Raw genomic sequence first — 24517 nt, 5'->3', positions numbered from 1 at the left:
TGGTCCCCTGACACTGAAGTGGGAGGCATGGGTGGAGTTCTGGGCCCCGGCTTCAGCCTGACCCAACCTTGAGTATTATAGATAGTTGGAGACTGAATCAGCAGATGAAAGATCTTTGTTTTGCATTCAGGCTTTCATGTGGATGAAAGTAAAAAAATAAACATTTAGAAAATGTTTTATTTAATCAAATGCTCTTATATTCAAATGTTACTATCTCAACATGTAATCAATATAGAAAATTTACAGATATTTGACATTCCTGTGTTTACATGAATCTTCAGATTTCAAAATATATTTAATGCCCTCAGCGCATCTCAATTTGGACCAGTTTTGTTTTATAAGGTTAATAACCACAAATCAGTGTTGCCCACTCTGACAGTATGAGCCTGTAAGTGGTGTATGGTAGAAGTATAGAAAATAGTTTGTTAATTGAAGGAAGGAAAAAACCACAGGAAAGGCAGAGAGGAAGAGGAAGGGAAGAAGAAAATGGTGAAGCTTGTAAGAGGAAGAAGCAAAGGAACGCTGTTGACTTGTTTTGGAGTGTCCTGGCAGTTCCTAATGAGAACAGCAGCTGAATGAGTGGCCTTTTTAGTTGAACAGTGTTTTAAAATGTGTTGTCTCATTTACACCTTAGCTTCACAGCATTGGCTTAGATGGGTCACGCCTTCCTGCAAAGCTGAGGCTTAGCCTGTGTGAGTGTGTGTGGGTTAACCAGAAAGCAAGCACTGTCTCTGGACTTGTGTTCTGGTACTATGTTCTCACTGTGGTGTGGTTCCTCATCGATGGGCAGTAGGTGTGCTTGTCAATTCTATGAACACTGGTTGGTTGTTATATATGGAGAGTTATTCAAAGGCTGAGTAAATGATGTTACTATAGAGCCATTTAAAAATAGTAAGCTAAAGGTAAGTTTTTTTTTTTAAAGATATATTTACTTTTTGAAATTCAGAGTTACAGGAAAGAGGGAAAGAGAGAACATGAAAATCTTCATTCCCTAAATGTTTGTCATGGTTGGAGCAGGACGAGTTGGGAGCCAAGAGCTTCATCTAGGTCTCGCACATGGATGGCAGGGCATCGGATGTTCATTAGTGGGGAGCTGGTTTGGGTGTAGCGCAGCCAGGACGCAAACTGGCATTCATTTGACGTTACAGGTGGTATCTTAACTTGCTGAACCACAACAACAGCCCCCCAAAGGAAAGTCTGTTTTTAATTCAGAAATGAACTGTGAAAGTTACTTAGTTGTACCTCTCTATCTCTTTCCATAAAGGTCTTTGTCATAAAAGAATAACTGACCATATGTTCACTGACACAAGCTGCAAGCAAAGGAGATAATGCTAATCATTCTTGATATTCGGGAGCTTGTTCCTAGGAAGTTGGCAGTGTGTATCTACTGTACACACCAAGGATTTGAGAGTGAATATCTTCTGCACACACTTCAGCTTCCCTTCTCATAGCCCGAGGAATACTATGAATTCACATAAGTTCAATCTTAAGAGAATTTAAGCTTACCCTTTCTGTGCCAGATTGCAGACTTCAGGGGCTCATTGGTGGCCGGCAAAGGCATACTTGCCCTGCTCTCATAATGGGGTAACCTGGAGTCTCTGTGGATGGAGCCCCTGAGCTCTCCTGACCATGTGAACGGGGACTCCAGAGACAGTAGAGATTGAGAGCCTCCCGTGGCGCTATTGGCCAGGAAGCTGCCCACACCCATTCCTTTGAAATCAGAGTCTAACGCTACTTCCATTGCAGCTAGAATTCTAGTTTCTTGCTGAAGAGATTTCCAAGATTTCGTAGTTACTAGTGTGGCATGTTTCCTTTTTATCACCTTTTTTGTTTCTTTATGTGGATTTCTAGCGAATCTGCCAAGTTTTCAGCAGGGTGATTTGTTTGGGACGTGGTGAAATAGGGCTGGCTCCTCTACAGGAAGTCCTGAGTGAAAGATGAGACCTAGAAGCGATGGGTGCACCAGAGGCGGAGCAGAGGCCCTGTAGCAGGGACGAGACAGCCTGGTCCAGGAATGTGTTTGAGGTGTCGCTTTCCTGCTCAGTCCTGTGTGTTTCTTCCCCATTCATGTGCTTCCCTTTTGCTGTGTATTGAATAAGAAAGAGACATGATTGATGATCATTGCCCAGAAAACATTTTACTTTTGGACTTTTATTGTTGAAGTTAGTGGTAGTACCATTTGTAGAAAATTTGCCATCTGCTAAAGTGGTCATTTTCCCATCAGTTTTCTTGCATTCTAAGTCATTTTCTGCATAGAGGGGTACTTTAAACTGCCGTTTCAGATGTAGGCTGGATTGCTGGGGATAAGTGTCATGTTCAGGAATGTCCTTCTGCTTGTGTTTGGTGTGCTGGACTGTATTTTGGAGCACACTTTGCTTGTTTGCTAGTGGACTAATGATTGTTTTCAAGTGTTTCTTATGTTTAGTGAGGCATTGTCAGATATCTTTCTCCCTTTTAAAGCTGTTAGCTGGGTTTGATTCTTGCCATTCATCCCTGAAAGGCCCAGGTAAGAACGTGGAAAACAACTGAAGTTTACGGGCTGGTGCTTGCTGCTAGGTTTCTAGAATTGCCTGTAAATGAAAGTTCTTTCCTGTTAGTGCTAGAGGATTAGAGAGGAAATGTAGTCCTTTTTTACCCCCAAGATTTATTTGAAAGGCAGAGTGAGTGAATGAGAGAGAGAGAGAGAGAGAGAGAGAGATATCTGAGAGATTTTTCCATCTGTTGGTTCACTCCATGTGCCAGTAACTTAGAACTTGAGTCAGGTCTCCCACGGGGGTGGCGGGGGCCCAAGGACTTGGACTGGCTAATGCTGCCTTTCCAGACACATTAGTAGGGAGCTGGTTCAGAAGTGTAGCCACTGGAACTTGAACTGGCACGCATTTAGGCTGGTGGCATTATAGGCAGCAGTGTAACTCACTGCAGTGCCAGTTTTGGGTTAGTTTTCTTATTTAGCCTATCTTCTGCTATAAAATGTTCGTGTAATGGTGGTGGAGAAAGAACAATCCAGAAACCTGCTGTACTGCAGTTTAATCTTAAGTGATTTAAAATAAATTATTTCTCTTAATGATGATGATGAGTTTTTTTTAAAGATTTATTTATTTTTATTACAAAGTCAGATATACAGAGAGGAGAGACAGAAAGATCTTCGGTCCGATAGTTCACTCCCCAAGTGAGCGCAACGGCTGGTGCTGTGCCAATCTGGAGCCAGGAGCCTCTTCTGGGTCTCCCACACAGGTGCAGTGTCCCAAGGCTTTGGGCCGTCCTCGACTGCTTTCCCAGGCCACAAGCAGGGGGCTGGATGGGAAGTGGAGCTGCCAGGATTAGAACCGGTGCCCGTATGGGATCCCAGGGCGTTCAAGGCCAGGACTTTAGCCGCTAGGCCATTGTGCCGGGCCCTATGATGAGGATTTTTATTATTAAAAAAAAAAAATGGAAGCTGCAAAGAAGTACAAAGAAGAAAATAAAAAACCACCAGATAATGTCACATCCTGGCAATAACTGCTAACATTTAAGCTATTTCCTTTCAGGTTTTTTTTCCTGGGGAGACCGTGTGGGAGTGGACACACTGTTTGTATACTGTTTATTAATTTAATATCATGAGTAATCACCCATACAAGGATTCCATTGGTTATTTTGATGCCCACGTCCTTCTTCAGTTTTGCTGCCTGGTGGAGGCATTGTTGAGGAATGTTTTTAGATGCTCCTTCCTCCGTGATCCCTTTCCTGTGCAGAGGAAGTTGGAAGAATGCCCATAGGACTTCTGCAGAATGTTGCTTTTGTTTATGCCGTGACATTTAACATATTGTGCCTCCTTCCACCCTGCTTCTTCACCCAACACTTGGCACGAGTAATCCTTCCCCAGCAGTTAGTCCTCTGTGCTGCGATGCCCTGGCACAGTGAATATGGTATAGGAAATCTCAAAGAAGAGAAAACCCTGCAACAGCAGCAACCGTAAAAAAAAAAAAAAAAAGAAAAAAAAGAAAAAAAAGTTTTACTCTGTGAGGTGGGGAAATGCTGATATTACTCAAGTCACCACACAAATAAGTGTGATAAAGAGCAAGGAGGAATAAACGCTGCCTGTGAGGACAACTTAAAGAAACAAGGATCAGATGTTTTCTCTAAATGCTCCATGTCTTCTGCTCTTGGAGAGGTTGGTGCCAAAATACCATGCTGTACACAGAGATGCTGCTGTGCTCGCTGCCCTGTGCGTGGTCGGAGCACGTTGGGATCCTGAGGAGAGACCAGAGAAGAATCTGGAAACAGTAGTAAATGGCAGCTGGTTAGACAAACTGAATCAAGAGATTCTGAGAGAAAGACAGGACGTTGAATAGTGCCCTGTGGTGGCTGTGGCTCAAGGTGTGTTGAGGGGACTCCTGCAGATGGGAACAGAGATGGCTCTGTTGGTTCCCATTCCGTGCTTCCAAGGTCATCTAAATAGTCATCCAACTTTGCATGGTTACCAAGAGGACCTGGAAGATTGGGATTTTCCCTAGTCTGCAGTCATGGAGAGTTTCCATTCATTTCATTTCTCCAGCCTGGGAGAATCCTGAGGCTTGGGAATCCTGAGGAAAGCCTTGGCTCCTTTAGCCAGTGTCTGCTGAGAACAGGTGCTTCGGGGATTCCCCGTCACCCATTGGCTGAAGTCTGGGTGCTTGACAAGGTGCAAGGCCAGCCTGACATGGCTTCTGCCTTCTCCTTTGTTTTCTCTTCACTTCAAGTCTCTAAGCCTTGTTTGTTCCCAACTCATGGGGAATTGTTTGTAAACTGAATTCTTGTCCTTTGTTACTTCTGCCGTTTAGCATTCCTCTTCATTGCCGTTTCAGGACCAACATAAGGGTTAGCTTTTATAGGCCCTTTCTGGCTTCCTAGGGTCGTTGACTTCCTAGGCTATGCTTCTGTTGCAGTGCCATCGTTTACATCCTAGGCTATGCTTCTAAGATATACAGTGTCACTTAGAATTTTTCACTTAGCTGTTTACCTTGCTTCTTTACTGTAAAATGCTTAAAAAATTGGATTAGATGTTCCATTTGATATTTGAAAGTGTGAAAATCCTCAACAAATGACATATCCCAGACATTTAGTGATACTTGAATGAGTGCAAAGAATTCTCATTTGCTTTACCATATTGATAATTTGTTCCGGTTTTGGATTTGCAACCTTGCATCCATGACATGCATGGTTGATATCTCAGATCTTTTGATGGTTAAAACCTTGAAGTGTGGGAATGCAGTTTTCTTAAATTCATTATTAAAGATAACAATGTGAGAATGTGATATAGTGGGTTCTGTATTTTGGATTACCTTAAAATTTTTTTTTTTTTTTAAATGTTCAAAGGCAGATTTATAGAAGGAGATAAAGAGTGAAAGGTTTTCTGTCTGCTGATTCATTCCCCAAGTGGCTGTAATGGCTGGAGCTGAGCTGATTTAAAGCCAGGAGCCAGAAGCTTCTTCAGGGACTCCAACATGGATGCAGTGTCCCAAGGCTTTGGGCTGTCCTCTACTGCTTTCCTAGTCACAAACAGGAAGCTGGATGGGAAGTGCAGGAGCTGATATATGCATCATTGCCCATATGGAATGCTCGCACATGTAAGGCGAGAATTTTAGCCACTAGACCTCTGTGCTGGGATCTATTGTGTTTTTAAGAGGAAACACATCTCAATCAGACTGAGGCTAATTGAAATTTGAAAGTAACCGTTCTTCAATTAATTGTGGTTCAATACTGACGGACATTTACAGAAAGATGATAAGAGAGTTTGGGAGTGAAGGAAATGCCTGGTAAAAAATATTCCATATTAGGTGCACACTATGGACAGCTAAAGAACAGATGGTGTGCTTATATGTGCAGTGCTTTGTTTGCCAAAGTTAATTTATAAAACATTGCTGGATCACATTTGGCTTGCTTTAATAAAAGCTTCGTAGTTCAGTACCTCCAGTGGTCTGTTTTATCTAGTAGCCATCAGAACTTGGAAAATTTGATATGTATAAACAATTTTCTGAACTCACGATGATAATGTATTTCCAAGTGGAGTACTGGGTAATTTAGTAAGCAAATTCTGTTCCCACTGGGAATATTACAAGGGCAGATATGATCTTTGGAAAGCTGCTTGGTGCGTATGTGGTATGAGAGCTGGCAGGAGCAGAGGAGGATGTTGAAGCCGAGTCGATAACTTGCAGACAGAACTTCAGACCTGCTATCCGAGTTTAGTTCTTTGTGTCCTGCCAGTATCTTGTCCTAGAACTCCTCAGGGAATTGTTCTAATGGGCACTAATTCTCCTAGCTTCTAGCTTGTTCTAAGCAAAATAGGGTGTGTTCACCTACTGGTCTAAGTTCCATTCTTTCATTCACCAAATTACCAAGTATTCATTTCAAAATTTAATTCAGTTGACTGGAATCCACAGTTACGTTATTCAGTAAATAGAGACTTAGCTAAATGGTCTAGACTCTCAGAATACCATATGGTTGTTTCTTGTTGCATTGAGTTAAATAGTTTAGATTCTCGGAATACTACATTGTTGATTCCTTGTCCCATTGCTTTACTCTGCACTGGAAGAGCAGTTCTGACATTGTTTTTAAAAAATATTTATTTGAAAAGCAAAGTGTGTGTGTGTGTGGTGTGTGTGTGTGGTGTGTGTGTGTGTGGTGTGTGTGGTGTGTGTGTGTGTGTGTGTGAGAGAGAGAGAGAAAGGGAGGGAGCATCTGTGCTCTTCAGATGGCCTCAGTGCAGGTTTGCGCAGATGAGGCCAGAGCCAGAGACTTCATTGAGCTCCCCCACGGGGGTGCAGGAATCCACGCACTTGGGCCATCTTCTGTTGCTTTCCCATGCCATTATCAGTGAGCTGAATTGGAAGTGGGACAGCTGGGGCTTGAACTGGGGGCTAGTTGGGATGCTGGCATTGCAGGTGACAGCTTGTTGCACTATGATGCTGGAGCCCCGTGTTTTATTTACTTATTTTAAAGAACACAGTGTCTTCAGTTCAGTGTGTGGTTGGCTGTGCTTCTCTCCAGTTCTGTTTTCATATTCTTAAGTCTCTCTTGCCACTTACATCATGTTTATTTAAAATCAATAGTGAATAAAGTGATCTTACTCAAAAGCAATCTATGTATCTGCATAATTGGTCTTGTGATTTGGCATCTGGTTTGAATTGAAAGGTATTCATATTTCTTCATAAAAACTTCCCAGTTGTGGTTGGTACCTTTTAGGGGCTGGTGCTGTGGCTCAGCCAGCTAATCCTCCACCTGCTAGCGGTGGCATTCTATATGGGTACCAACTCACATCTCAATTACTCCACTTCTGATCCAGCTCCCTACTTCCTGTCTGGGAATGCATCGGAGGCTGGCTAAGGTCTTTGGGCCCCTGAGGCCACCTGGAAGACCCATTAGAAGCTTTTGCCTCCTGGCTTCAGACCAGCGCAGCTCAGGATTTTGTGGTCATTTGGGGAATGACCCAGAAGATAGACGATCAGTCTCTTTAATCTGCCTTTCAAAGAAAAACGTTAAGAAAATGTACCCTTTAAAGTCAAGATGGATTTAAGGTGGTCTGCTCTTTGCCTGATGGATGGATAAGAAGTGACCAGAAACAGAATAATAAAATCAGTCACTATCATTCTTTTCACTAACTCAAAAAACCTATGGGAACTTGTTTAAACAGTTGTCTTTCCATTTTAATTATGCATAAGAATTGTGGGACTTTTGTCTTGTTTTCTGATTGGCTTCCGTTGTGTAACCGGACGCTACTGAAGTTAGGATGTATAAGGGCAATAATGAAAGCCAATCATGCAGTTACCTCGCTTTCTCAGAGACAGAGTGTGGAGGGAGTTTAGGGCTTTTGAGGATCCATAATTTTGTCACCTATTAAAGGACACTTCTGATAGTCAAGAAAATAGCTTTGGCATAGTAAGTAAGAAAATGCTCATTTTGGCCAGAGTGAAGTTGTCAAGCAGACGGCTGGTGCTGGTTATCTTGTTCTGTGTTCTGACTCAGAGTTCAGTGTTCTTTCTGAGTTCTGCACAGACCCCGCTATGACTGCTGACACCTTTGACATGATGTGATGAGCTGCCCTCTTTGGGCCCCTGGTTAGGAATGACTTCAAGGGCTGGTTCTGACTCCAGTAGGATTCTTTTCCCTGAGACCCCTTGTTTGAACTTTCAGTGTAGGTCCAAGACGGTGTCAGCAACATGGAAGTGTCTTTCATCACAGTACATGGAGGAGTTTACAAAGTACCAAGTGTATGTCAGGTACTGTACATTGTGTGTGCCATTTCAGTGAAGGCTGTGTGCAGCGTCAGCATAAAGGGATGGCTGCATATTTCAACCTCAGAGTAGTATCTTGCCTACGGATACAGTTAAGACTATGTCCAAAACTTGGCTTCCTGCCTGGATTTGGATGATAAGAGCCCATGCTTCTCCTTTCTGTGTGACATCTTATGTCCCTCAGAAAATGCAACAGTGCTGGCTTGGAAACATTTCTTACTGTTCCTTTCCTGAGGTGTCAGGATCTTCTTGGTATATGTGGACAAGTCCTACATGATTAAAGAATACTTAGGCATCTGTTGGTTGTGTATTCACCAGTTACTCATCTTTGCATTCACCAGATACTTCATGAGTATTTGTATGCCAGGTACTGTACTGGACCTGGGCATGTGCCAACGGCCAAGGCCAGCTCTCAGGAAGTTAGCACCTGTTTAAGTCTGTCTGAAATTCCTTTCTTTACTCCCAGCAGCCTAGTTCAGGCCCCAACTGCCTTTCACCTGGAAAATGGAGGAAACCTTGTGTATTCAAACCTTTCCTCCTTTTGTCTCTCAAAGCACTAACTTCTTTGGGGGGGGGCGGGTAAAAGGTGTATTTGTGTATGTATGTATGTACACATACATATAAGCATATGTAATTGCAATTGTGACAATCCCTACTACATCTTTTGATAGTTTCTTACTGCTGATTTGTTAATTTGAGCTCCTTAGCAGATGCCTGAAAATGCTGTGGAATGTATTCAGATGCCCAGTACCTATCCCTTAGCTCTTCTCCTTCTGGTTGGTGCAGCAGACGGAAGTGCTGTCTTGGCATTGTGGTTGTTAGTCGTGCTTTGTTGCTAGTACTTGCAGAATTGAGTACTCAGACTGTTTTTTCCCAGCCGCTTTTGAATCATGAAAGCCACTTTTTCTTCCTTGTGAGTGTCATTTGTAAGTACATGCTGGCATTTCTAGAATCTGCGGTGGCAGAATTTGCATTCTGCCTTTAATTGCTCCTCCCTGGGGGATGGCCAACTTCCACGTAGAATTTCGTTATTCTTGAAAGTCTTACGACCTAAATGAAATGGAGTAACTAAAATTTAATTGCTATTTTCTAACTTGTTTATTTAAAATTAGTTTTCAGTTTAGCTACTATTTGAAACCTGCACTGTCTTTCTACATAAAATTAAGTGGTGCAGTGGGTTAAGCCACCACTCAGGATGCCCACACCGCAGATTGAAATGCCTGAGATCAAGTCCTGTTCCCATTTCTAATCTAGTGCGTACCCTGGGAGGCAGCAGGTGACGGCTCCCGGACCTGGGTCCTGCTTCTGGTGTGGGAGGTCCGGATGGAGTTTCTGGTTTCTTTCTTTCTTTCTTTTTTTTTTTTTAACATTTATTTTGTATTTTACAGAGGGAAGGAGTGACAGAAAGATCATCTGTCTGCTGATTCACTCCCCAATGGCCAGAGCTGAGCTGATCAGAAGCCAGGAGCCAGGAGCTTCTTTCTGGATCTCTCTCAGGGTTGCAGGGTCCCAAAACCTGGGGCCATCCTTGACTGCTTTTCCAGGCTACAACCTGGGAGCTGGATGGGAAGTGAGCACTTGGGATAAGAACTGGTGCCTACATGGGATCCCAGACCATGCAAGGCGGAGAATTTTAGCCACTAGGCTACTGTGCCAGGTCCGAAATTATGGTTTCTAACTGTGGCCTTGATTATCCCGGCTGGTGTGGGCATTTGGCTAATTTAATCAGCAAGTGAAAGTTTGTTTTGTCTCTCTTCTTGCATTTTCTTGTTTCCCTACCTCCTTTTGTCCCCCTGTTTCTTTCTTTTTTTTTTTTTTAATTTATTGTTGCTTACATTGTATTATGTAGTACAGTTTTATAGGCGCTGGGGATTTCCCCCACCCCTCTCATACCCCTCCCCCCATGGTGGATTCCTCCACCTTGTTGCATAACCATAGTTCAAGTTCAGTTGAGATTCATTGCTTGCAAACACATGCCTAGCATAAAGTTCAGCGTCTTATTGTCCAGATAAGTTCAGTGGCCTCTTGGGGAGACCTTCTATGGTCTGAAGATAGGTCTAACAGAGTAAAGATCCGGTCAGTTAAAAGCCCCAACAAGGCCTCAGTATCAATATACAACATTATGGAATTAATTGACATAGTATTGGGTAAACAATATGTTAAAAATAATGTCCCCCTGTTTCAAATAAATAAAGACTAAACTTAGCAAGTGGTCTACTATTTTCTGCAAGGGCTCTTCGTAAAGTTTAGGGTAATGTGTATTGGGAAAAGACTGCAGGGGTTTCAGATTCTTTTCTTTGAGTAGATTTATCTTTTGACTATATTTTAGTGTGAGCTTGAAATGCCCATGCACTCGTTTATTCTTCAGCTTCCTGAGAAAGTTTTCAAGTCCTTCAAGGTGCACCTGTTTGTCTCTACTTGAGATTGAGTATTCACACAGCAGCTGTAACTCCAGATGGTGTGCCGTGTGCAGCAGTGACGCTGATAGACTGGGCATCTTGGAAAACACAGGATAACTGTTCCTGAATGATATTGATCGCTCTCCCTGGCTTTCTGATGGGTGAGGCCGAAGCTAGAGGACAGGTGCTGGATGGACAGTAAGGCAAGGCAGCATCATCGCCCTCTCTAGCAGCTTCTGATTTGTGACTTGGCATTGGAAAACTTCATGTCATCCTTAAAGTTAAAATGTTTCTTCATATGCATAAAGGTTTCGGGGGTGTCTTCCTCACTTCCATTCTTCATTCTTCGCTTACTCAGACCTCATGAAGAGCACTCTACAGCCTTTCCTCTGGACTTCCTTCCCTGAAGGAATTATACATTGGAAACTTTCTCGTCATTCTTGAACTTGTGGAATTGATCTTCTGATTTTCATGTTCTTTTGCCATCTTTGAGGTTATGCTCTGATTGTGTCACTGTGATCTCAGCTCTGGCCGTTGCAGCCATTTGGGTTATGAGCCAGTGGATGGACTGTCTCTCCTCCTCTCTATAGAATTGTTTTTCCGATGAAAATAAATCTTAAAAGGCAGAATTACAAAGGTGGTTGGGCCGGGGAAAGGAGAGAGAGAGAGGGAAAGAGATTTTGAGAGAGAGAGAACATCTTCCATTTGCTGCTTCACTCCCCAGTGGCTGAGCCAATTTGAAGCCAGGAACCAGTAGCCTCTTCTAGGTTTCCTATGTGGGTGCAGGGACATAAGGACTTGAGCCATGCTGCACTGCTTTCCCAGGCCATGTCAGGGAGCAGGATGGGAAGTGGAGAAGTTGGGACTTGAACTGGTGCCCATATGGGATGCTGGTGCTGCAGGAGAAGGTACTGTGCCACTGTGCTGGCCCTGGATAACAGTTTTAATTGCAGCATTAGCAATTCTCACACTTGCTGTAAGATTAAGGAAACATGAAGCTGTTTGGTTTTTCTTCAAATTGAGCCTATATTTCACCATTTACAAACTTAAAAAAAACTTATAGAAAAGTAGAATTAAAAAATAATTATTTTGGTGCAAGAAATTTTTTGAAGTCCATGCTTAATTTTTTTTACATAATGCATATTGCTAATGAACTTTTTTGAATTCCTTTTGTAGTCAGATTTTAAAATTGTTCTGTACCTTCGTAAACTTTTAATCATTGCTCATAAATGTTTAGAAAGTAATGTTACAGAGCTGGCTATTCTTGTCTTTCAAGTCTAATGCCCACAGCATGTTCCTTGATGCATCTTCAAGTTCTATAACAGCTATGGATTTCTTGTTTGGGTTTTTATCTTGCCATTAGCCGTTACTTAAATTCTAGAGAAGATGGGCAGTTGGTTATCTGATTGCGTTATTGCGTTATCCACTCCCATCTGTTTCCGATGTGTGACAGCAGTTGGCACTTGGTGCCTTTTGGCATGTCATCAAAGGCACCACACAAATGTGGATTTTGGTTGAGAAGAAAGTTAAGAATTCACTTTTGTTGAAAGATCTGTTACTTTTTCAAGGTTTGAGTGTGCCATTAACATGTCTTCTTTGCTTTAATGCCCAAAGTGGCTTTTTTGGAACACAGAATAACTAGCATGCTTTGAAGGTGTCCTGAGAGAACCCGTCTTCTTTTCTTCTTTTCTTTTCTCCTAGGGTGCTATGACTGTCTTTTATGGAGTTCTATCATTTTAAGAGGGAAACCTACTTAGTTTTCAATTTAGGAATGCTCACACACACACACACACACACACACACACACACACACACACACACACACACACACACACACACACACCCATGAGCTTCTGTTTTAGCATCATTGCATAGAGAACTCCAATTTTTCACTCTCGATTGTGGCCAGTTCAGCGTTGGAGAGGCTGACACTGGCGTTGACAGTGTTCTGTGGTTGGACACATGTCCCCGGACTGGGGGGATGTTTAGGGTGTGTGTGAGTTTTCTCCAGCACTGCTGTGCTCAGAGGAATGAATGTTGTAGCAAACATCATTAACATTTATAATTTTTAAATGTTTCAGATAGACTGGAAGGACAAGGAATAGTGTAACGCTTTCCTGTTTCTAGGGTTTTGAGGAAAACTGTAAAAACAACATGTCATTGTTATTTTTCTGTAATGTTACCTAACATCTGTGTTGTTTATTTGTTATTTACTTGTTCAGATGCAGTGTTAAACTTGTGTTGTTTACATTTGAGATTTAGTTTCACTGGGTTCCAGAAAACACAAAAAATATCTGTACTAAAATGTAACTTTTTTGTGTATATTTTTACATATTTTTCTTTAAAACATTCTCCTTGATTAGTGTATTTATTTGGTTTTATATATATATAATCCTTTCTTGTTTGAGGCGGTAGGGAGAGACTGAGACCCAAAGACCCATGTGGGTGACATAAATTACTTGAGCCATGACTGCTGCCTCCGAAGGCCTGCTCTGGCAGGAACCTGAAACAGGAGCTGAACCTGGGAATTGAACCCACATCCTCTGATATGGGATGTGATTGTCATACTGTTAGGCTAAATGTTCCCTCCTGACATTTTTAATTGAATGTAATATTTAATTTAGACAAATAGGCATAACTAATAATATAAAATGTTAAATGAGTGATAAGAAAAATAAACATAGAAAAATAGAAAATTACCATTGATTCTGTAATGTGTCATCAGGTTTTTTTAACTGTAAATTATTCAGTTTTTTCCTGAAATAATATTTGGAAAATGCATATTTCAGCATAGTTTGATATTGGTAGGAAGCCTTTTCAGGTTGCTTTGTGAACTCTATACTAGTAATTTATAAATAATGCCTAAGTTGCAATTCTTCTGGATACAGTAAGATGGAGGCTGCGTAGGCTTTGTATCAGACAAAGCTGGACCTGGATTCCTGCTTGTCTAATTATTAAAGTCGCTGTGTGAGCTTGGCTAAGTTACCTTAACAATTCAGAGTCTGTTCCCACAGATGAAAAACAAATATAACTAATAATCACCTTGCAGGGGTGTTAGAGGGATTCAGTGAAAAAAGGAGTGAAGCTTTCTCATTCACATTGTGCAGGGATCATGGGGAGTCTTAACTCTTAGCAGTGAAATGCAATGTGGCATTGCATAGAAATAACAAGGATGGTGGATAGGATCATCTGGGCTTAAATCCGGCTCCATCAGGTATTGATTTGGGGCAAGATTTAAAACTTCACTGACTCCTATGTATCCTACTCTTAGACACATTTCCTAGGGATGCTGTATTGATTATTGTGTAAGGTAGAAGAGTCTATGTGTCTGGTGCACTCCAGATAGTCAGATGGAAAGTATCACTATTCTTTATAAGGGAAATTGCTTAATAGAAACACTGATTTACACACTTGATTGCTTACATGAAAAACAAAGAGGATGCTGCTAGATAGCTTGGATTTTATTTATCCTTATTATTGGAAAAATATGTATGATAATGGTTATGATGGCTAATAAGCTTGAAGACTGCTGCTGTGTACCTCTACCCCCCGCCAAATTTGGAGAGGTAACCATTTAAAAAATAATGCTGACGAAGCTTTTCTAGAGACCTTACATGTGTAATGGACAAGTGTTGACTATAACCATGTATCTAAGCACATCCTTCTGTTAGTGGTTGTTACATGTGCACTGTGGGTTGTCTGCATCTGTTGCTATTAAATGGGTGCCCTTAACACTTCTGGAGTTCCCATACACTTCTCTCCCTGATTTGCTGTTTTTAAACATTTTGAAGTCTAGAGGCACCAATCTGTGTTCCTCCTCCATTTTGGTCAGCATGATATATCTAATAGTTATTTATAACTGAACTTGAAAAAGGAGTCTTGATTGTACTGTTTTGTACGTTCCACTTTTAAAAGATGATTTTGTTTAGGCTGTTGTTTCTGTCAACTTATATTTCATTGTCATTTTATATAGGTGAAGCAGTGCCTTTGTAGTGAAATGCTGAGTGAGGTCCCTGAGGTTCCAGAAGGGGAGTGTGTGGGTGAAGCACAGTCATCTGCGTGGCCTGCTCTGCGCTGACATGTGCTGCCTGCAGGCCCAGGGCACCTCAGGATCTTGCTGTTCTTCCTGCTGTTGGCCACCTGCTGCCTTGTGTCTCAAGCTGCTTGCTCTCTCTCTGCCCCCTCCTCCTCTCTCTCCTGCTCTCTCTCCCTCCTTCCTCCTGTCTCTCTCACACACACAATGAGGAAACCACATTTTGGTTTCATTTGAAGTTAGTAAGGACACAAAACTAACCAATTCATAACTTGCTAAGAATTTTCTGGTGTACCTGTGGTCTTAAAGGGTGAGTGACTTGTTTCAGAATAAGTAATGGTGAAGAATTTTTAATATTCTAGGATCAAAAGCAGGTAAAGGCAATTCACCTTTTATTTGAAATATTTTCAAGCATTTCCAAGGAGAGTTTAAAATGTAGAGGTTGTTCTTCCCGTTGAGGTGGTTGAAGAGTAGAATATTTGAAATTTTATTTTTAATTTTCCATAACAGGACTAGCTGTATAGTATAGTGCATTCTTGTTGAAAGAATATCTGAGAAATGTTAACTCTTGTCTTGTGAGGCAGACAGGAGAATGATTTTCCTGATTTATCAAGAACCTGAAGAGTGGCTGGGCACCCCTAGGTGGTGACTCTGGGGTTTTAATTCAGGGTGACCAATTCCCAATTTTGTGTTTTTCGTCAATTGCCATGCTGCTTTTCCCCTTCTGATGTAAAGATATTTTGTTTCTTCATATTATAGTTACATTAATTTATTTAGTAATTTTACTCAAAGAATGTCTGTAAGTTTTAAGCTTTTAAGAATAAATGAATAGATTAAATTTCTATCCTCAAGGATGATTATCGGTAAGTAATAATTATGCTTATTATAAAACCTTTGGATATGTATTAGTAGGAGCTTAATAAATGCTTTTTACATGAATAAATACATGACGAACATGATAATCCTTTTATTTTTTTATTTGAGGTTGTTTATTTGGAAGATAGGGAGAGAGGAAGACGGAGATCTGGAGTGCTGGTTCACTTTCCCAATGTCCACAGCAGTGGGGGCTCAAGCCAAAACCAAGTGCTCAGAACTCAGTCCGAGTATGCTCTGTGGGTAGTAGGGATGCAGCTGCTTGAGTCAGCACTGCCACCTCCCTTTGTGATCAGGGACCCGGATTTGGAGCAGGGGTGGGACTTGACTCAGACTCTGCAGTAAGGGTTGGGAGATCCAGCTGCTCTGCTAAATGCCCGGTTCTGGCATTGTTATGTGTGAGCAAGCCAGTTTCTGCAGGTCCCAGTGAGGGAAACAAGGATGTGGTGAGAGTTGGGGAAGGCAGGTAGTCCCAAGATTGATGCCAGAGACGGAAGTCGCTCATAGATGGATGGACCAGGAAAGGCTTTCCTGAGAAAATGATGGCTAGCAGAGGCCCTCAGGAAAGAGCTTGCATTACTTAGGACACCAGTCGTAGCTTCGGGAGTTAGAGCACAGTAGAGAGGGGACAGAGGTTCCAGATGAAACAAAGGAGAAAGGACCAAATTGGTCAGGGCCTTGGCTTAGTTATGGTGGGAGACAGTTCTCCATGTGTCATCTTATTCAAAGGATTTATTTTGGTTTTATTTGGAAGAGTTACAGAGAGGGAAGGAAGAAAAGAATGAAATCGTCCATCTTTTGGCTCACTCCCCTAATGGCCACAATGACTGGAGCCAAGCTGTACCCAGGAGCCAGCAGCTGCTTCTGATTCTCCCATATGGGGCAGGGGTCCAAAGCTTTGGGTCATTCTCCACTGCTTTCCCAGACCGTAAGCAGAGAGCTGGGTAGGAAGTGGAGCAGCTGAGACATAAACCAGTGTCCAAATGGAATGCTGACACTTGGGAGGGAGGATTAACTTGTTGAGCCACTGCCCCAGCCCCTCCTCATGCAGTCTCTATACTGGGCTGTGTGGAGGGATGGCTTGTGTAGTGAACAACCTTGAAGATAATGTCTCCCTCTAAAGCCAAAGATAAGATGTGCTTGTTCTTTGTGTAACAATGGCAGCTTCTCCTCCAAGGGGAAAAGGTTGGCAGGCTTACTGCCCAGTTATAAAATACTTCAGTTCATTAGAGCTAAGAATCACTCTGCTGTAACACAGTGCACTGCTGTGTTTTGTCATCTGGTTCTCTGTCACCTGGTGGGAATTGGATTTAAATTGCCAGCACTGAGAAATGTGGATACTTTGCCATTGCAATGTGAGGAATGAAGTATTTTGTCTCCGGCCCAGAAGTTTATTGTCTTTTGCTAGTATCCATTTAATTGTGGCAAATTTATTTTTTAGCTTACAGTGAAGATAACATTTACATCATCTGTTTCTTGATATCTCAGGACATAGGGAGCTTCTGGGGAGCTTTTGTAAGGGGAATGCTAAGATGCAATCTAACCTTTTAAAAAGGAAGTCTGCAGTGGGTGGTTAGCACATCAAGGTAGGGTGTTGGTGTGTCTCACATCAGGGTGCCTGGATTTGATTTCAGATTCTGACTTCCAACTGCAGCCTCCTGCTAACCCAGATCTTGGGAGGCTCATGTGATAAGGATTCTGCGAGCTCAATGAGAGTTGACAGCTCATGACAAACATTCTTCAGAGAGAGGTACATGCTAGTGGTTCAAGTTGCTTGTGCTTGCCTGACCAAACCCTGATTCTTGCAACAATTAGGAGTGAAGCAGTGGATAGGAGATACGTGTCTGTCCTCAAACCAACAAACAAAATTACTGTGAATGTTTTGTGAAAAATCATGTCAGTAGAAAGTAGCTTAAAGAGGAATCTAGGCCTGTGTGTTTGAGAGATAATAGTGACTTGGGTCATTGCAGTGTCAGTTTCAAGAAGTAGAATTTAAAGCTCTTGAAAGAATGAAAAGGATGTGAAAGAAAAGATTGGACAGTGAATCCAAGATTTTTTTGCTTGAGCAGATGATTTCTGCTGACATGGGGAAGTCCTAAGATGAAGCTAATAAACTTAGTAATATTGCCTGTAGATGAATCTGCTTGGTTTGTCATTTCTGTTCATGTGTTCTTGAGGATAGCTTGTCTTTCTGATGCCAGATGCTGGTTTCATCCGATGATGTCTTTTTTGTAAGTAAATAGAAATTTACAAAAATACAAAACCTGTACTACATGCTTTATCTGTTCAGTGCCTTCCCTTCTTAACTAGTGTTTTATTTTTCTTTGTGATAAATTTCTCACCTTATTGTGTTTACAGGATGATTTATGTATCTTAACCTTAACATATGCCACATCATGTTAGGCTACAATATGAAATTTGGGTAGTTTTCTTTTTTCAGCATCATGTTCAGAGAGGTATCGTTCTACCTCAGTGTCCCTCATGTGATGACTTTTCAAGAGGACACGAAGCTTTGTCCCTGACTTCATGTCTCATGTTTTGAACTAAGTACTGTACATATTTTCCTACGCAGTGTAAGTAGGTTGCTGATCTTCCTCCATGCTTGGATTTCAGAATAAAACAAGTAAAATGACTACGTTAGCAGTGATTTTACTCTGAGCCTCTGACTCAGCAGGGGCCCAGCTCTATAGTCAGTGACTTACAATAGAGACCTCAGAAGGTTGTTGCCATTTTGTAGAGCCTGGCCCTGGTTTTTGTGCCTCTGCCCTCTTCCCCTGCCTTATGAGAGGTATTTATTTCTCTGGCTTTGGGCCTCACATTGCCCTTACCCTTGAAGCCCATCTGGAACTGATTGAGGGCACAATGGGAGCCATCAGTTGGTTCTGAGTCCTGGCTGTATTCCTTCTGCCCATCTTCCTTCTCTGAGGGCAGCAGAGCATGGCAGAGAGGAGGCTGGCATTGGACACAGGAAGCTGCGTTGGAATTCTTGTATGACCTCAGCCTCAGATCTTAAACGTGGCGTGGAGACTATGCTGTTGACTTCATCGTGCTGTGGTGAGCTTGCACTTAGTGCTTGCAAGTTCTGTTGAGTTGAATGGGACCTGTACGTGTTGAGCTGTGATCCTGTCCTCCTGTCCTGCTGTGGAGGTGGCTCTTGTCGTGAATTTTGCTTTTTCAAGTGAGTCTGCTGAGTAAAAGCTTTCTCTTTCTAGTTTTGCCTGTTTGGACTTTATAAAAATGGTATCATATTGTATTTTGTTTAGAACTATGGATGCCTTGTCACAGCCAGGCACGTGGCAAACTGGCTTGAAACCAAACCCCAATGTGTGAAAATATGACCCAAACCATGCCCTCTCCCCTAGCCCCAGGTGTCTGCCTTCCAACAAAAGGAATTCACTGAGTAAAGGGAGTGACCCACCTGACCTGCCAAGCTTCTGATTGCTGAATTTGAGTCACCTGCCCCTTTGTAGATAAGAACCTTAATGGTCAGGATTATCTGGAGGGTTTCATCTGGGGGAATTCCTGGAGAAAATGTGACTTCATCCATGTGACTCCCAGACAGGCTGGAGCCCACCTGACCATGGTAAATTCCTTAAAGATCACGGCATCACTGACCAATCAAAAGAAAGGTCACGAGCTTGGCTGACCATCCAGAAGCTTCGCACACAAGCACCTCTCAGCCTCAATTTCTGTCTGTAAGAACTTTCACTCTTAACTCCTAACCTGAGAATTAGGAAAGCTTCCCAAGCTCCTTGCTCTGTGTTTTGCAATAAATACTTTCTTCCACCACCCCAATGTCAGTGATTGCCTTTCTATGCTTCAGGTGAGCAGACCCAGTTTGGGGATTCTGTAACGGTGCCTCCAGCTAGTTTGGGGTGTTCGTCATCACACTGGATTTTTGTTAATGGGGACTGAAGATTGGAGTTTCAGATTTTATCCTGTGATGTGACATGTCCCTCTCACTGATTATTGGGTTGGGCTAGGTTTTTCTGATTTTTTTTTTTTTTTGGTGCTCTAACCATGTAGGTGGCCTTCTCCTGGCTGTATTTGATAGGAAATTAGGCAGCCTTTCTTTTTTGGAACAGAATAAATTTTACTGCTGGGGGTGGGGTATACAGTGCTTATGTTTTGAGATTTCATTGTAAGTTTTCACTTAAAGGCCCATTTAAATCTAAAACCATGATGGCAGTGGATAACTTCCATGTTGTGCAGTAGTGCTTCTGGGCCTTCCTGTCTCTGGACTGTGCCTCGTGCCTCGTCCTCGGGGTCACACGTGAATGTCTTTGACCCAAGCATCACTGCTGTGGCTCCCAGGACTCCCCTCCCTCCTTGTCACCTTTCTGTCATGGATGAGCAGTGGGCTCTCCCAGAATCACCATCGTCCCTGGGCGTGATCCATTGCAGCTTCCCCCAGTCCTGCCTCCAGCTGCTGACCTCTGGTGCATTGAGGCAGGAGCGTCCTCCTGGGTCCCTCTACTGCTGCCCCAGGTGTGCTTGCTGTGAAAAGTGATTGAATGTTGGTAGAGTCTGACTTGGGCTTGTTCCTGTGTGGTTCAGAGGATTCAGAGGAGAAAGTAGGCTTTAATTTTAATTAACAAATTAGTGGCAAATGGCAGTCTTGTCCAGTTAGAATGGAGTAGTTGTGATACAATCTTAAGTGTGTTCGTAACGTGTATCTTTTTGCTTGAGCTTGATGCTTGCATGCTTATTCATCTAATAGGATTATAATTGCAAATCAGCTGCCAGGTATGTCTTCTTCATATAGTTAGTTAGGATTTTAAAAAAACCTGGCACGTATTTTTGAGTGTTATAGAGTTTGTTCTTTGTTTTAAGACTGACTTATTTGTGGGGCCAGGGCGGTGGCTCAGCGTGCTAGTCCTCCGGCCTGAGTGCCCGCATCCTGTATGTGTGCCTTGGTTCAGGTCCTCATGTCCATGAGCTGGTTACCTGTTTGAAGTAGGTTATGTGAGAGTCAGTGGGATTTCTATGTAGTTGGATTGTCTGCTTGTTTTGGAGCAGAGTGGCTGTTGTTTTGGGCTGGGTGGTTTTTGAGGTTGGATGTTGTCCATGTGTTCCTATTTAGCATTGTCCCTGTTAGCTATTTTCAGCACAAAACCAAGATGTCAGACTCCAGAGTCCAAAGTGGTCCTTTATTCTGGTGGGAAGGGCAGCTACGGGGCAGAGGGAAAGCATGAGCTGAGAGAGAGTGCATGAAGCAGGAAAAGAGAGACTGAGAGAGAGACAGAGCAAAGGAGGAGGGAGATGGGGGGGCGGGGGAAAGAGAGAGCGAGAGAGAGAGAGAGAGAGAGAGAGAGAGAAAAGAAAAGGACCAAGGAAAAGAGAACGAAGGGAAGAGGCATCTTAATACCTTTGAGGTGGGTTATTGGGGAGTGGCCAGGGGATGGCAGGTTCAGCTGTAGGTACGCACCAGGGATAAATGCCTCAGGGGATTGGTGGAGCAGATATGGGGGTCCTAATGTGCAGGGATTGGTGGAGGGCATGATTTAAACCTGAAGTTCACAAAGCTTGCTTAGGCAAGTAGGCCTTAAGGGGATGGAGAACTAGGGGACTTAACGGTAGTGCTGGGTAAGCAGGTATTCAAGGTGTCACTGGATTCAGGATGGAGGGGTCCGTCTTCCAGGCCACTGTTGCAGTCATTTCTTATAGCCCTTCCATGGCCAGAACACATCCCTTCCCTACTTGTGACAACAGAAGTATCAGCAGGCCTAGCAGGTGTCCCTTGGTGTATAAAATTGCTTCCCGTTGAAAACTGCTTTGAAGTATCTGTTCCCAGGTGAAGGAGCCACTACATAGAAATTTCAGGCTCCCGGGTTCTCCCTACACTTCTCCAACAGAGTTTCTGTGGATGGGCCCTGGGCTGGCAATCTCCAGAGAATGCTAGGGGTTAGGAAGCTGTTGCCTCCCTGGGAGTGCCTGTTGATGGGCTTGCCTTAACATGTGTATTGAAGTGCACTTGGAGAAATGATAGATTGAGAGTTTTAAGTACAAGCTATAATGCTTTATAATAATTGTGGCAGTGACCTTTTCGACATTATATGAGAATACAATTGTGTGCTTTTCAAAAATTGAAGACAACTCTTATGCTAAAATTCATAATTGTTTTTATTTAGGTGTTAGAGATGACCTCAAGATAGACTCAAAAGCAAGACTGAACGGCCACTTTTGAGGTGGAATAAGGTGAGTTGTTGGATTAATCATCAAGTTTTAGGGAAAGAGTATCACTCAAACTCTCATAAGATCTGCCGCTTTTAGCCAAGAAACATTTTTTTCCTAATTCTCTAGTGTGAGTCCTGAATTCCCATTGGCTTTCCCTTTTTGATGTATTATGGAGAGGTATCAATGGAGAAGGAGAAGATAGCAAAAGCTTGTTCAGATTTTGCTGATTTTTGTATTCAGGATTGGTATCATTACAGTTAAATAGTTTGGTTTTTTTTCTGTGCAATTAATAAGCAGTTTCTATTTTATGCTCAAGCATAATAAAGGCATTAACAGTATTTTCCTGTTTTAAAAAAAATCTTGGTGGAAGTTAATATCTCTGTCCATATTCCAGACAGGAATTATGCTAAGTGAGGTGCACTGCTGTGTAAATTGGAATATCGGCTTCATGCCATGTCGTGGTTGGATGATTTCCTCTCTGACGTTGTATTACTATTGCTCTTGGTTACTCCCAGGCAGAGATAGTTTTCTGCTAGTCCCATCCTAAGATTCATGTGAACAATTCTCAGACATTTCCATCAACTGTAAAAGGAAGCTGTCTTATTGAGAGAAATAGCACCTTAATTCAGATGGAGAGAGACATTTTTGTGCAGGGTGAAAATGCTGTTAAGTTCAATCATTCAGCCAACACTCAAGTGGTCGTGAAGGTCCCTTTTGTTTTGTTACTTTTAACTTAACCTTGATCTCAGCCAGATGCTTAAACAAAGACCTTGGGAGTGTTCTGCTTTGTCAGGAGAAAACCACCTAAGAAGTCAGCTCTTCTGGAGAACTATATCCAAGAAGGGACAGTCAAGGTTATCAGAGCATCTCACCTCTAAACCTTTGTGCAGAGCTTGTGGCTGCTTCTCTGAAGCCTGCTGGGTAATTGGAGCTCTGCTTTCAAAGTGGCTTTCTATTTCTGACCTTCCTTGAATTTCAGGAGGAGGGATGGGGACTGATTATCTCACAAGTTGTTTTAAAAGAGCATCAGAATGTTTTCTTGACTCCATTTATTTAACCTTTTAACTCTTCTTTAACAGAGTTGGAATCCAAGGAAGATTTTTGTGCCTTTTAGCTGTTTGAAGAGCCCTGTGTGTGTGTGTGTGTGTGTGTGTGTGTGTGTGTGTGTGTAAGTGAGCAGCTCTATGAAGACATGCATGTTATTGAGTGCCCTCTGGTTTTCACCTGCATCTTCATCCTGAGTTCAGGATTAATTGTTTTTGCCTCCTGAGTTACCTGTATGTTAGAGGCTTAGGTACCTTCCGTGCTGTCCTTGTATGATTTGCGCCATTTAGAATTACAAGAGAGACTCAGAGAGAGAGACATAGACAGATCTCCCAGCTGCTGGTTATTCTTCAAATGGTTGCAAGAGCTAGAGGTGGGCTGCTGGTCCAAATCCAGGAGCTCCCCTGGGACTCACTTGGGAGCAGGCTCCCAAGTGCTGCCTCTGCTGCCTTTTTTGTGTTTATTTTCACTCCACTTGAAAGAGAAATAGAGAAATCTTACATCTGTTGATTCATTCCCCAGATTCCATAATAGCTGGGGCTGGGGCTGGACCAAGATCAGCACCAGGACCAGGGTCAGGCCAAAGCCAGGTGCCTGGAACTGTGCTTTGGTCTCTCTTGCAGCTACCAGGGAGCCCCGATAACTCGAGACGTCACCTCTGTCTTGCAGGGTGTGCATTAGCAAGAAAGCAGGGTAGGAAATGGAGACAAGATTCTTTAACTGGCCACTTCTGTATGGGATGTAGGTGTCATACCCCATGATGTCTTAATTGCTGAGCCAAGTGCTTGCCTCAGTATACTTTATTCATAATTATCTTTGGTTTCTGAGCCAGCATGGTGGCTTAGCAAACTAATCCTCCTCTTGTGGAACTAGCATCCCATATGTGTGCTGATTCAAGTTCCAACTATTCCACTTCCAGTCCAGCTCCCTTATACTGCACCTGAGAAAACACTGAATGATGGCCCAAGCCTTTGGGCCCCCTGCACCCACATGGGAGATGCAGAAAAAGCTCAGGGTACCTGGCTTCAGATTGACTTAGCTCCAACCATTATAGCTTTTCCTGAGTGAACCAGTGAAATGTTTCCCTTTCTTTCTTGTCTAAATCTGCCTTTCAAATCAAAATGAATAAATTTTTGAAAGAATTTTGTAATTTATGAATTCTTTTAAAATACCAGCCAGGAACAGAGTAATAGTGATTGATAGGATCTGACTAAATTGTATTCATTTTTTACTTTTCCTTTAAATTTTCTGATACTTTAACTTTGCAATGAATACATTTTATGGTATTAAAAATTATATATTGATAGAAAAATTTTCAAGTCCATGAATGATTTTTTTTCATAATATGCATTCATTTTTCATGAACTGGTAAAAAAAAAACCTTAGGGAACAAATTTCATGTATTTCATCTATGCAGTTAAAAATTTTTTCTTTTAATTTTAAAGGCTCTATTTATTTGAAAGTTAAAATGACAGGAGAGATCTTTCATCCACTGGCCCATTTTCTAGGTGGGTTACATCCTGAAACCAGAAGTTTCACCCAGGTCTCTCAGGTGGTGGCTTAAGTACTTGGGCCATTTTCTGCTGCTTCCCAGGCCGTCACGGGAGATGGGGGCTTGGATGGGATGCTCTTGCAGGCAGGTTTGCTCACTGCAGCGCAGTGCTGGCGCTCCCTCCTCCCACGCCCCCCACGTAATTGGGCAAACAAAATAATACTCTCCCTCCATTTCTCCCTTGCTTCCA

General features: G+C 42.5%; 1 protein-coding gene across 3 annotated transcripts in view; it reads left to right on the top strand.

Moving 5' to 3' along the window:
* SIPA1L1 (signal induced proliferation associated 1 like 1) overlaps positions 1-24517 on the top strand; it is a 291662-nt gene that overhangs the window by 48391 nt on the left and 218754 nt on the right. For all 3 annotated transcript variants that reach the window (XM_040975354.1, XM_040975356.1, XM_040975355.1), the window contains exon 4: positions 21686-21752. The gene's annotated coding sequence lies outside the window, so the exon portion shown is untranslated. The remainder of the gene's footprint in view (positions 1-21685; positions 21753-24517) is intronic.

This window comes from Ochotona curzoniae, unplaced genomic scaffold (genome assembly GCF_017591425.1).
Source record: "Ochotona curzoniae isolate NIBS_2020 unplaced genomic scaffold, NIBS_Ocur_1.0 contig_2688, whole genome shotgun sequence".
Taxonomy (NCBI): domain Eukaryota; kingdom Metazoa; phylum Chordata; class Mammalia; order Lagomorpha; family Ochotonidae; genus Ochotona; species Ochotona curzoniae.
Note: the sequence above shows the minus strand (reverse complement) of the source record. Positions and strands in the feature narration are given on the sequence as shown.